A 10,653-nucleotide genomic window follows, 5' to 3' on the forward strand; every position below is an offset into this window, starting at 1 on the left:
TTGGGGTAGAGGTTATGCTTGTGTTTCTCTGGGCAAAAATCAACAGCCAATTTGGATACCATCAAGACACCTTAAATCTTATTATGAGCCAGATTCTAGGAGGATCCCAAGGACCCCTCAGTTGCAGGCATGTTGAGACTGATGCTGAGGAGGACCCCAACTGTCATAAGCAACACCCATCAATCACAGCCACCCACCTGGGGACAGATCAAGAAGCTGTCACAGATGGCAGAAGAAAACCTGAGGAAAGCCGGACAACCAGTCACAACGAGTAATTTAATGGTAGCTATGATAGCAATTTTTACCACTGCCGTGAGTATTCTTTCAATAAGGGCTGACACAGAGAACAATCATACTTATTGGGTATATTTATCAACCTTGGCTGGCAATAATGCCTGGGTGCAATCACTTTATGACACAGTTACACATGCTTTCTGATCTCAGTACTTACCATAATAAATCTGCTCCTATAATTGAGGCATACCACCCTCAAAAACCTATTTGTAAACAGGATTGGACCCAGTTAGAAAAAATGAACGTACTTGTTTAGGAAGACTGCATTGCAGAACAGGCAGAGGTGCCGCACAATGATTCCTACAAAATCATTATTAATTGGTCCCCTAAGGGGATGTTTAGCTTGAATTGCAACTCTCAGCCTGTGTGCCACAGCCACACTATGTTCAGCTGGTCTGAATAAAATGGTCAGATTGTAGATATAATAAGAAGTATGGCAAGAGTTCCTATTATCTGGAACCATGGCGGTATAGTGGCACCTCAACTTCAAATGATATGGCCCACTCTAGGAGCTTAACATAAGGATCTAAAATTAAAAGAACAAATATTTAAAGCATCCCAGGCACACCTGACCTTAATGCCAGGAACTGGAGTGCTTAAAGGAGCTGAAAATGGATAAAACACTTCGAAGCGCTGTGATTTCAATGATGATTGTGCTTTTAATCTGTGTTGTTTGTCTCTGTATAGTCTGCAGATGCGGATCCTGACTCTTGTGAAAAGTAGCTCACCGTGACAAAGCTGCCTTTGCGTTTATCAATTTGCAAGTCAGAGATAGGGGACATGTTGGGAGCAGGCACCCCAAAATCTGGCGACAAACTGGCCCCAAAACTATTGATAAACAAAATCTCTGCAGCACTGTAACATGTTCATAATGGCCCTAACACCCAAGCTGGAAGGCTGTGGGTTTACAGTAATGAGGGCAAGGAACACCTGGCCCGCTCAGGGCGAAAAACCTCTTAAAGGCATTCTTAAACCACAAACAATAGCACGAGCGATCTGTGCCTTAAGGACACGCTCCTGCTGCAGTTAACTAGCCCAACCAATTCCTTTAATTTGGCCCATCCCTTCATTTCTCATAAGGGATACTTTTGGTTAAACATATATCTATAGAAACAATGCTAATGACTGGTTTGCTGTTAATAAATATGTGGGTAAATCTCTGTTTGGGGCTCTCAGCTCTGAAGGCTGTGAGACCCCTGATTTTCCACTTCATACCTCTATATTTCTGTGTGTGTGTCTTTAATTCCTCTAGTGCCACTGGGTTAGGGTCTCCCCGACCAAGCTGGTCTCGGCACATTTAAATAAACTTTAACATTCTTTTTCTTTCCCTACAAATGGTAGCATAGTATATAGGTCATGTTTATTTCCCCTTTCTCTATCACAACTTAAAATTTTATCTTATTCTTTGTTCAATGTAATTTTTATTGGAATCTAATTTACTATTTATAATTTACCAGTGAAAAGTGCCAATCTTCAGGACGTGTGGGAGACATTTTGAGAAATAGACCTACCTGGGAAGCCCACATCTGCATCAAAATAAGGAACATTTCCAATTTCCCTGGAAGTTCCTTTGTGCTTTCCCAGTAATCCTTCCAGCCATGGAGGCACCCTTGGTGCACAGGTGAGTCTTCCTGTTCCTGAGCACAAGCGCACAATGCCCTGCCCTGGGCTTGCTCTTTTCCCTCCATGCAGTGCTACAGCCGTATGGCTCGCAGGCTGCTCCTATTCCTTATTGTGCAGTGTTCTGTGGGATAAGTAGACCATAGCTTATTCAACCACCTGTAATGAATTTTTAGTTGTTCTCTTTTAAAAGAAACCAATAAACTTTAATGATATATAATTTATATACAATTAATGTCCCTTATTAATTGCACAATTCTGTACATTTTGGCTTTGTGTGTATGTGGTGTGTGTGTAGTGTGTATACGGGTATGTGTGATGTGTGTATGTGTGTGGTGTGTGTCTATTTGTAGTCTGGTATGTACATGTGCATGGTGGCTATGTGGTGTGTTTGTGTGCGGTGAGTGTGTGTGCATATGTGTGTGGTGTGTATGTGTATAGTCAGTGTGTGGTGTGTGTATGGTGTATGGTGTGTGTAAGTGTGGTGTGGGTGTGTACAGTGAATGCATATGTGTGTGAAGGTGTGAGGTGTGTATCGTGTGTATATGGTAGTCAGTGTGTGGTGTGTGTATGTGTATAGGGTGTGTGTCATGTGCATATGTGTATGAGGTGTGTGTGTGTATATATGTGTGGTGTGTAATCTAAACACAGAACAGTTTCAGCACCCCAGAGAAGTCCTTCATTTCCTTCTCCAGTCTCTCTCAGGCCCCTACTCCTACAACCAAAGGGCAATTGCTGTTTTGAGTTCTACCATTATCCATTTGCTTTCCTTTGTCTCAGATTTCACCTGACTGGAGCCCTACAGTATCCACTGTTTACAGTGTGTGGCTTTTTGGCTCTGCATGAACCAAAATGAGATTCAGCCACATTGTTGTATGTTTGTTCCTATCTATTGTTGAGTGGTGTTTTATTGTCTGGATATACTACAAAATGTACACCTCTTGGTAGACATTTGGAATGTTTCCAGTTTAGGACTATTATAGCTAAATCTGCTGTGAACATTTTTGTACAAATCTATTTGTAGATATATGAATTTAGTCCTCCTGGATAAGTAGCTAGTCATGAAGTTATTGCATCACAGTGTGGATAAGAATGTGTATTTATTGCATTTGTGGCTATAGAAAGGAAGGTGTAGGAGATAATGTTATGGATGTGGAATAAGATTATTAAATAAATGTTGGTAAAGTGGAACAACAGTCCAAAAGTTACATTATTGAATATTCTAGGTAAAAAACATAAAAGTTAAATATACTTAGGGAAAAACCAACTGCAGGAATAGTAAATATGGACATAACCATTTATCCCAATAAGTATATGCAATTTTGTTGCCACAAAAGGCTAAACTGAAGGTAACCTGCTGCATGTATTCAGAGGTATGGTGTCCATGATGTGGCACATTAGCAACACTTTTAAGGTGTTCTTCCTTCTTTAGAACATTATCTACTGTCTTACAACCAGTCTGTATGCAAGATTTTGGAAGGGAACTTAATGAATTAGAATGCCTCCAGTATATGTGGACGTTTTGTTTAAATAACTGGAAAATTTACATTAAAAATATTTTGTATATGTTTTCACATACTTTAAGAATTATCAAATGGAAAAAAATAATGAACTTAATCTTGTGTAGATTTATAAACACCTTTGGGGAGACTGAAATAATAAAGGTTTTAAGTTCATGTAAAGAGTATATTTTCAAAAGAATTTTTCAAAAAGTGGGTTGAGAGGGGACACACACACATACACACACACACACACACACAGAACGTGAGAATGTTCTGGCTTTGTTCATGGAAGATAATGTCTGCTGTACTTCACATATTTGTATCTGGGAAAACCCCTTGGGAGAAATTTCCTGATAGCCTTGATATTTTTCTAAATTAACAAATTTGTACCACTAAGTCATTGACAAATTTAGTTATTCACTCTCTATAAATTGTCACTTATCAGAAACAGGTCTCTGGAAAGGTATGTTTTAATTTGTTAATTGGTTTGAGGCAGATAACTAAAATTGGAAGATGAGGCATTGTGAGCAAATCACTTTTCATATATCATTTCACTTAATGTTTAGGAAACTCTTCAAAGTGAATATTATTATGAATAATTTGCAAGTGAGGGAATTTAGTGTACAAGATGCTAAGTAACTTCTCCAAGGTCACAAAGCAGAATTGGGACATGTTTTCATTCTGTTTTCAAACCCTCAACCTTTTTTACATCCCACTTTCCCAATATACAGCAGTGGTGAGTCACTGCCAAAATGAGTCATATATTAATTCTTATTGTAATTTATTCCCAATCAACTAAATTCTGTCAAGATTTAAGTTATTTCCCAAAAGAAAGTCAGGCACATTCAGGTGAAGACATTTATACATTTGTTTCTGCAGTACATTAAATTACTCCCTTGTGACCTAAAATGGAAAGCTTTTAGTCATATATTCAACTTCTCTCCACAGAAAGGCTGGCTGACATGTATTTTGACTACTGAACTTTACTAAAAAGAATTAATTTTGATCATATTTTTTTCCATAGTTAAATTAAGTCTTTGGGGGGAGCTTATTTTGAACTTAAAAAATATTTTTACAGGAATAAAACCATGTTATAAATACAAATGCACCTACCCAGAGAGGTGTTTTAGAAGTGGTGTGAAGAGAATAAAAACCATTTCATTAGATTTAGTAAATTTAGCCTTTCCTATTGTAGCCCTAATCCTAGTACAGTACATTGTTGGCTTTGATGGTTGTTCAAGGAAGATTGGATGAATAATTAATTCTTTGTACATATATCCCATTGGAAGGAATATGAGTTTTGTGTAGAAAGAATGGGTTCCCCAAATGCTTTTCTAATTTATTTTCAACTTATCAGCTGAATGCAAAGTTGGGTTTAACAAAACCACTAGCACTTGGCTTTTCCTTTCTCCTTTTCCACAAACAAGTAAACTGCTAAGTGGATTTCAGCTGGAAGTCACTTCTTCTGTGACTTCTCCCTGAGTGGCTCCCCTGAGTGGTTTGTATGAAGTAATTCATCCTTCACAAAGAGCTGGATAACAGAAAAATTTTGTAAAATAACAATTTTTGCTTTTAAATTTTATTTGTTATTTTGTTCTGTTTACTCTTTTGAGGTATTGAGAAATCCTAAATTAATCGATGCCCATATTAAGCAGCCCAGTGATATCATGTATTCTGGGTCCATTGTTTTTTATTAGATGTTTTGTTAAAAGCTGAAAAAGACCAGCTTTTAAATACTCCAATTATGTTTTTCCCTAAAGCTAATATAATTATTGGGAATTCTTAAAAATATATGCTACTATATATTATATTTATTACGCTGGTAAATGATAAGCTGTTTAAAGTGTTCTTTTAGAATTGACAAAATATTGTCAAAAAATTTGGGAAACAAAAAGAAAAAATATATTACTCTTAGTAATACAAGAGAGTCTTTACTAAAATTTTGTTTTAATTTTCAAAGATTTTGGGTGCACATTTAATACTTTTTTGTAACAATATTGTTCAGACAAGACTGTGCTCTGCTCTGTTATTTAGCTCTGCATCCTGAGGATTTTCCAATGTAATTAAACAATTCTCATGATCATAAACTATAAATAATTACTTAATATTCTATCATCTGGAAAGATCCTAATGTGTTTTAATAGTCTTCTGTTTGTCAACATTTTGTGGTTCCCAAATGTTCACTGTGACAAATAGTACTATAATAAGTATGTTTCATGATATGGAATTTAGGATTATACCATTAGAAAATAGTCTTGGAAACAAAATTGTGATGCTGAAGGGTATCAACATTTTGATAGCTCATGATACAAATTGTCAAAATTTCAGATATCAAAACCGAAGCCGTGTGTTCAGATACAGTATATGAGTGAGTTCACGTAGCCACACTGCTGTCATCATGGACAGGTAATGTCTTCACTGTAGATGTTTCCTTAGTGTGTGAAAAACTACAGCACATTTTTTAAAAAATGCATTTGATTCCCAGAAAGGTTAAAGTCTTTGTTTTCATATTTAAATTACTAGAACTATTTATCACTAATGAAATGTCTGTGTATGTCCGTTGCCTACAGATTTATTGGGACTATCATCGCTTATTGACATATATGAGCTCTTTATTAAAAAAATTAATACTTTTTAGATAATAATCTTTTTGAGATCTGCAATGGGTTTCATGATTAAATGTACGTACATGGTTTGGCCTTTTTTAAGCTTGGATTCAAATGTTAGTCTAATTTATTATTGTTGTTGTTGTGTGCAGTACATTCTCATGAATATATTTTTTAAATTTTCACTATTGGCTCTGAAGAAGGTTTGAAAGCCCTTTGTCACAGGGTTGTTTTTAACATTTGAATTAACTGTTAAACTGAGCAAAGATGTATTGACTACTCTATGGCTGTCCCTAGAGGCCTCTCACTCTCCCCCTCCTATACTCTCTTGATGCTGTCTACTTTTCTCTCCCTGCACATTCCTTCCAAGCCATATTCCTAACTCCCAAGCCTTCATGGGCTGTCTCTCTGGTGTTGGCCATAAACCAGCATCTCTGCTCTCATTTCTTCCCCAGTTTCAGATCCAGGCACACAGTGTACTCTGTGCCTTGGAAGTCCCGCACATACACCCACGCTGACTCGATCCTGTTGTCTTCTGCCCCCTTTAGTGCTACCTGTCCCGCTGCTGCGCTGATAGCACTTCGCTGGTTTTTCAAGTGAGAAGCCTCACTTACTCCTCCCTCCCGCTCATTTCCCATCCAGTCACCAGACCTGTGGTTTTTCTTCCTGCACCTGTGTCTCCCTGTGCCCTCCACCCTGCTTTAGGTCAGGCCACTGTCCACCTTCACTGGGGATATTGAGAACCTCTCAGTTGGTCTCACTACTTTCAGTATCCCCCTCTTTTAACCCCTTTCCTGATAATATAGAGAAAAATATCCTTCAAAAAATGTACGAATCGTTAAATCTCTGTTTCATAAAATGCATCAAACATTTCCATTACTCTTAGGATGAAGCCCCACATCCCAGGGTGCTGCTAAAGGTCCCATGTTCACACCATACTTCCCTCTCAGATAGCTTCAACCAAAACCCCTGTCTTCATCTGTGATACAGACAGATTGAACAGTTCCATAAATTAATTTCTTGAGTTTGTCCTGCTCTCTCTTGCCTTTGGATTATTTCCTGTGATGTTTTTCTACCTGGACTATCCCTCCTATCTGTTCATTCCCCTAGTCTATGTTCACCTGGCTAATGCATACTCTGTACTGAATTTCAGCTTAGATATTCCTTCTGTGGGCTGTCTTTTCCTAGCCCACAGCTGTACTTGTCACTGCTTTACTTATTTTCTCCCATCACTAGATCAGAGACCCTTGGCAACAGAAACAGTGTTGTTCTGTCCTTACATGCCCAGTGGCTAGCCAATGTCTGCAACATGGTATGGTCTGAATAAATGCCCACTGACTGAACAATGAATGGGGCTGAAGTGCAATGCAGTGTTCTCACTGGGGGTACTGTCCCAGGAACCCTAACAATAAGAGTGTCCCTGATTTTTTTGTGAATTGCTTCTTCCTGTACTTCAAGTGTACCATTGAAAGCTGATGTTAACAAAAATCACAAATCGTAGATGCTAATATAGTAGTTCCAAGTTATAAGCAGTCATGTATGGTGTCCAACAAGAGCACTTTAATACACACTGAGCATCTGACATCTCACCTATGTATCTGTCTTGTGTTAGACTCTGTGAGGATGCAAAATTAACCAAAATTGGTCCCCTGGGCTCTGTCAAGTCAGTCTCCATTTAATGGAAAAATGCAAATGATAGGGTCTCTACCTGAAGGCAATTTGCTAATATCACTGAGTTCATAAGTGTAGATATGTAGATGCAGATGTGGAGGCTGATGCAAATGCAGATGTAGGTGTAGATGTGGATGCAGATGTAGGTGTAGATGTGGATGCAGATGCAGATGTAGATGCAGAAGAAGAGGTATTCACTGATGCAGATATGGATGCAGAGGTAGATGTAGATGAGGATGCAGATGCAGAGAGATGCAGATGCAATGCAGATGAAGATTCAGATTTAGATTTAGATGTTGATGTTGAAATGGATGCAGCTGTAGATGTGGATGTGGATGCAGATGCAGATGTAGATGCAGATACAGATGTAGATGTAGACACAGGTCTAAATTTAGAGGCAGATGCAGATTTAGATTTAGATGTGGATGCGGATGTGGACATGGATGCAGATGTAGACAGGGATGCGGATGTGGACGCGGCTGTGGATGCAGATGTAGATTATGTAGACGTAGATGCAGATTCAGATTGATATTTAGATGTTGATGTTGATGTGAATGCAGATGCCAATGTAGATGTAGATGCAGATGTTGATGCAGATTTAGATGCATTTAGGTGTAGTTGTAATGTAGATGTAGAGACCGATGCAGATGTAGTTATGTAGATATAGGTGCAGATGTAGAGGCAGGTTTAGATTTATTAATTTCTTTATTTTTGAGACGCAGTCTCACTCTGTCGCTGGAGTGCAGTGGTGCCAACTCGGCTCACTGCAACCTCTGCCTCCCAGGTTCAAGTGATTCTCCTGCGTCAGCATCCCAAGTAGCTAGGATTACAGGTGCCCATTACCACACCTGGCTAATTTTTATATTTTTAATAGAGATGGGGTTTCGCCATGTTGGCCAGGCTGGTCTCGAACTTCTGACCTCAGGTGATCCACCCACCTTGACCTACCAAAGTGCTGGGATTACAGGTGTGAGTCACGGTGGCTGGGCCTCAGATTTAGATTTAGATGTGGATGCAGATGTAGATATACATGCTGATGCAGATGTGGATGTGAATGCAGATGTAGATGTAGATATTCATTCTCCAGGCCATTTATTCTCTGGGTAGTTTCTACATTGTTTAGTCAAGAAAATGGAAGTAATAGTGAAGCAGGCTCACTGTGCACTGGTCATCCACATCTCAGTCTGGTGAGACAGATCATGCATGCGGTAAGTGATATCAAGAGGGTTTATTACTTACAGATAGGCAGTGAGGGACAACAGAAGCCTAGGATCCATGTTGAGCTGGTCCCCAGGCTCAAGAAAGCTGCTTAGGGTAGATGGAGCCTGACTGTTCATGTCCCACTTGCACCACAGCTGAGGAACCCTGAAAGGTGGCTTGCTCTGGGTTCTTTACCTCAAGGGAAATGTGACTTGCTGGGCAAAGCTTTAAAGGACACCCTGCTTCCAGGGAATAGAGGAGCAAGGCAAGGACAGTCTTGGGCAGTTCATTCCTAATTCAAGATGGTACATGCCCCAGGAGGGACAGGAGCAAGGCTCAGGCCCCTCCCTGCCTTGGGACACTGTATTCCCAGCACATTCTACAGTTTTTCTCGAGAATTACAAGCAAGAAATGGGAGAGAAGCAGGTTACTCCAGGGGTACCTGAAGAACTGCCTTGCAAATAGAAAACTGTTTACCATAGAGTTTTTATGTGTTTATATGTGTTTAATCTCACCTTCCAAACCAGTTTCCATGGAAACCAAACAAAAAATAAGAAAGTATCTATTATATATTCAACTGCTTTCAATGGACATAAATTCATATTTTTATTTTATTTCAATTAGACCCCTAATATCTTGACTATGAAAAAGCATTTTGAACCAGATACAGATGCTGAAATATACTAAATTTTTCCATCTTCAACCATCATTTGCTAAATTCATTCATTCACTTAACATTTTTTAAATTATTTTGTTATATTTTTACTTGACAGACTTATTTATTTTATTCCTTGCATCCCCTTCCCAGGCTATCTGACATTCCTTACCCCTCCTAACCCCAGGGGCAGCCTGACTCCATTTTGTGCTCTGGTAAGGGGAGACCAGGGCCACTGCACCTTTAGAGTTTATGAACCAGCACCAGGACTGGGGTTAATGACTCACCCCACCAGCTGAGTCTTCCAGAACACTGGGCTTTGGGCAGCTCCTAATCCCCTCCAGAGCTCCAGAGCCTGTACACAAGAGGCGCCACCACTATTAAAACCACTCGGGACTCTGGGGAACCTACCAAGACCGCAGAGGCACGCGCCGGAGACAGCAAGGCTTGCCGGGAAGAAAGCAAAGACCAGACTGCCTCCCTCCTGAGACGCCTCAGCACCGGCAACTGCGCTTCTCCAGCCCAGGCTGCCTCCTCCTTGGCGGCAACGCCAAAGGTCCCCATGGCCAAGCCTAGAGCCACAGACCCTATCCCCTCCCACCAGCCAATAGGAAACTAAAGCAGTGAAAACACCAAGCTTTGTGGCCAGAAAAAAAAAAAATTAACCGGAAGTAAAATTTAAATTGAAGCCTAAGTCCGCTGGGCCAGCAGCATTTGCAGACACATGCTCTGCCCCCAGCCACACTTCCTTCGTATTTCCCAAGCCCAGGGTCTCCAAAGACAGAAGGAAGGGGCTTTGGGCTGATTCTGTCCGTCACCAAGAGGCAGCCTTCTGAGAAATCAAGGTTAAGGCAGAGGTGTCCTCAGGGGATTCCCCGGTGTGGGGCACTGAGGACTGTAAACAGGACCTACGTGAGAACCGGGTGTCCCAGCCCCGAGGTTGTCTCTGCCTGAAGAACTGGCACTGCGGTGACTAAGAAGATGGGAACAGAGGTCAGCCAGCAGCAAGACGAGACCCCGTCTCCCCTAGGAATACCGGGGGTGGAGTGAGCCAGAAGGGGGCATGCGAGGGGCTGCCTGCAGTTGGAGGGGGCCTCCGGAAGTC

General features: G+C 40.4%; 1 long non-coding RNA gene across 1 annotated transcript; it reads left to right on the forward strand.

Moving 5' to 3' along the window:
• Positions 1-1,785: 1,785 nt before the first annotated feature.
• LOC134740108 (uncharacterized) lies at positions 1,786-9,757 on the forward strand. The gene is made up of 3 exons (XR_010127343.1): positions 1,786-1,915; positions 5,745-5,822; positions 9,702-9,757. It is a non-coding gene; the product is annotated as an uncharacterized LOC134740108 (long non-coding RNA).
• The last annotated feature ends 896 nt before the right edge of the window (positions 9,758-10,653 follow it).

Source organism: Pongo pygmaeus, chromosome 7 (assembly GCF_028885625.2).
Source record: "Pongo pygmaeus isolate AG05252 chromosome 7, NHGRI_mPonPyg2-v2.0_pri, whole genome shotgun sequence".
Lineage (NCBI taxonomy): Eukaryota > Metazoa > Chordata > Mammalia > Primates > Hominidae > Pongo > Pongo pygmaeus.